The sequence below is a fragment of the Hibiscus syriacus genome, unplaced genomic scaffold, assembly GCF_006381635.1.
Source record: "Hibiscus syriacus cultivar Baekdansim isolate YM2019G1 unplaced genomic scaffold, ASM638163v2 tig00112344_pilon, whole genome shotgun sequence".
NCBI classification, from domain to species: Eukaryota; Viridiplantae; Streptophyta; class Magnoliopsida; order Malvales; family Malvaceae; genus Hibiscus; species Hibiscus syriacus.
In genome coordinates, this window is record NW_024063307.1 from 1,993,081 (window position 1) to 1,996,570 (window position 3,490).

At 35.7% G+C, this 3,490-nt stretch overlaps 1 pseudogene; it reads left to right on the forward strand.

Annotated features, from left to right (window-relative positions):
• The first annotated feature begins 1,884 nt into the window (after positions 1-1,884).
• LOC120178249 lies at positions 1,885-2,544 on the forward strand (annotated as a pseudogene).
• Positions 2,545-3,490: the final 946 nt, after the last annotated feature.

Below are 3,490 nucleotides of genomic sequence, written 5' to 3' on the forward strand. Positions count from 1 at the left end.
TTTTGCCAAACTTGATTATGATTTCGTTGTCCAAGCACTAGTTCGACCACATGAAAGAGGTAATTCTACAACAAACACTGGTAATCCGAGTAGAATATTGTGTGATTGTGATCGATTTTAAGCTTTTATATTCTCATATGCTCACGTTGTTGTTGCATGTATGCACATTAATGTTGACCCATACTTATATGTTGATGACTGTTATAGCTTGCACATTATGCGTAACATTTACATTTGCGACTTCAAGTACCTCCCAAATGAAGCATATTAGCTTACATGTATAATTGTTGAAGAATGGTTACCAAATCCTCAATTGCATATGAAGTTAAGGGGTCGACCTGAATCTAGCCGAATTCATACCAATATGGATGATCCTCAAAGAGAGCCAGGTCTACCCAAACTTTGAGCCACTACAGAGGTGAAGGTCATAACAGAAAGTGTTATCCTCATCTTCCAAAATATTGGGTTGGACGCTAAAATAGCCGTTAAAAAAAATATTATGTATCTTTTTTTACTTTTACTCTTTTAACTATGTTTTTAGTTTGTACTCTAACTATATTTTTTAACTTGTACTCTTTCCACTATGTTTATGAGTTTTTTTAGTTGAACATCATTACTCCAAACTTTCACTTCAATTCATATATAATTGCAAACTATTACTAAATAAGTTTACTTAATCCAATAATTACTTAATTAATAAAGACAACTTCATACATAAATTAAAACCATACAAATCAATATTTGTACATATGTCATTTTCTATTTTTTGAGATATCTCTACAATTCATTCACTACATCGGATTAAGACACCTTCGTATTTTTCTTTCTTCTTATTCTTCTTCTTCTCAATTTCTATACTAAAATTTTTAATTTTTTCTTCCCTCTTAACAAGTCGTTTGCTACGTCACTTCGTTAAATCTTCATACTTCTTCTTCTTCCATTTTCATCTTCTTTTTATACTCCTCAACTATGTACTTTATTGCCTCCTTTTCCAATTTTCATATGAAGAAGAACTTGAATCTGAATGGTCGATCTCCGAATCGGTGTTGTCAAACCCATAAGCACTGTTGGCCAAATCATTCCCAAATTTTCCCACGACCACATTATTTGATATTCTCAATTTCTTTTCACTTCTCATACGTCAAAACTTTCACCCTAAACCCCCTATTTATACTAAAATCATCTCCCAAAATAGTCGTTAGAACTCGTTACACTGGCGTGAAAAGTTCCAATGAATCCCAAAAAAAATTGCTTGTTTAACAACGTCACCCCAAAGGTCGAGAAATTCAAATTTATAGCAGTTGAAACTTGTCACGCTGGTGTGACGATTCCGTTTCTATTAAAATAATATATATATATATATATATATATATATATATTAACAATGTTTTTTAAAATTTAAAAAGAAAATTATTATGACTCATCATGCATGCATGACAAGTACTCTTAATATATATTAAATATATTCGGCCTATGGGACTCACGTCCCACGACCCAATAAAAAAATATATCCTACGAAACTCGTCACGCTGACATGACGAGTTCTAACTCCATTGTAACATTTGTTGTAGATCCCGAAATAAAAACCAAGTTGCCCTATTGGGCTAAATAATTGGGCGGCTTACAATATTGCCCTAATTCTGCAGTTAAAAGGGTTGGTTGGATTGGTAATAAAACCGTGCATGTAGGGTTGTTTGCAAAAGAAGGAAAGCACCAAAAGAAGAATCTCATTTTACAAGGAGGGGCAGTCCCCAAACAATAAAAGCAAGGCAGATCAAGGAAAACACTCATTACATAGCCCCGGTTTTCAGGTCTTTTACTCCAACTCCTCCAGAAAATACAAACCCCGGCGTTAACGTTATACATACCGTGGCTTAATCTCCTTCAATCTCTCTGGGAAATAACATGAGGAAGAGCTGCGATGGCTGCAGGGTTCTGCGTAAGGGATGCAGTGAAAGCTGCTCCATTAGACCTTGTCTTCAATGGATTCACTCCTCTGATTCTCAGGCCAATGCCACTCTCTTCCTCGCCAAGTTCTACGGTCGTGCTGGTCTCCTCAATCTAATTGAAGCCGGCCCTCAAGAACTTCAATTATTATCATCCATTGGTGAAACCGAAATGTATAATTAATCCCTTTTTGTTTTTGCATTTGTAGACATCTTTAGGTCACTTTTATATGAGGCCTGTGGGCGTGTAGTGAATCCGGTTTATGGGTCAATCGGCATGCTCTGCTCCGGAAGCTGGGTTGAATGCCAGGCCGCCGTCGAGGCAGTTCTCAGGCCCGACGATAACCCAAACTTGTTCTCTAGAATCACTTGAAGAAGAGCAACCCATTTCCCCTCTGAAAACCTACGACATCCGCCATGTCTCCAAGGGCACCAAGCCGGCAAACATCGACAAGGTTAAGACACGTGGATGAGCCAACTCGGCAGTGGTGGCAGCAAAGAAGATCATGACAGCATCTTGTCCAAAAAGAGTCTTAGTAGTAGTAATGTTGGATTACAACCCACTCTTGCTCTGGTTCCTGAGGCATTACAAGAGTGAATCTTCCATTAAAGACAGAAGAAATTTTGTAGGCTATAAAACTATCAACTCTCCACTTTCACCTCATCGTATAATAGTTAATGTTGAAATACTCAACTTTCTTTTTGGTTTTCTGTTTGGTGAAAAAGAAAATGCACGCTGTTTTTTTTTTTGTATAACTTGTGCTTCATCAACAATCTAATCATCTGTTTATCAACTTTTGCAACAGGAACAAATATGTACTTATCTTATTCGATCATTAATACTTGGATCTTGGACATAATTGGATTTTGATTCTTGTCGTGTGTGTTCCAAATATATTTACGAACATTGAACATTAATTAATTTAAAATAAATTGTTTCACTGTATAAACGTACAATTAAGAATATATTTATGAACTGTTTCAGCAGTGGGCACCACAAGATTCCAAGTCAGTGGGAATCGTCCACGTAGATCTGTGAGAATAGAGTTTGGGACAGGTGCTCCTCATGCACCGGGTCTTGGTGATTGGGATTGGGATTGGGAGCTACCTTATACTTGGTTTTATTTAGGCTTAATATCACAATAAGTATTTAAATTAAATATTTTTTTCTCGAATAAGTGTCTAAATTATTTTTTGACTCATATTGGTGTTTAATGTTTTCTCCGTTATCATTTTAGGTGCATAATGTTTTTTTTGTTACCATTTTAAGTGCTTGGGCGTTAACCGCCTTTAAAAAAGCTTCATTAAATGTAACATATCACAATTTGGTAATTTTGAAAATTTTATACTTTAAAAATATTTTTAATCTTTTTTTTATAAAAAATCTGCGCAATTCTAACCTTCACCCCACCGCATTCCCCATATGTAATACCTTAAACCTGATTGGGTCTAAAGTGTCACACTAGGCTACCGAGGCAACCCCTGATTTTCAAAACCGGATCATTTTCCTTTTAAATTCAATGAATGATATCATAATTAAAACA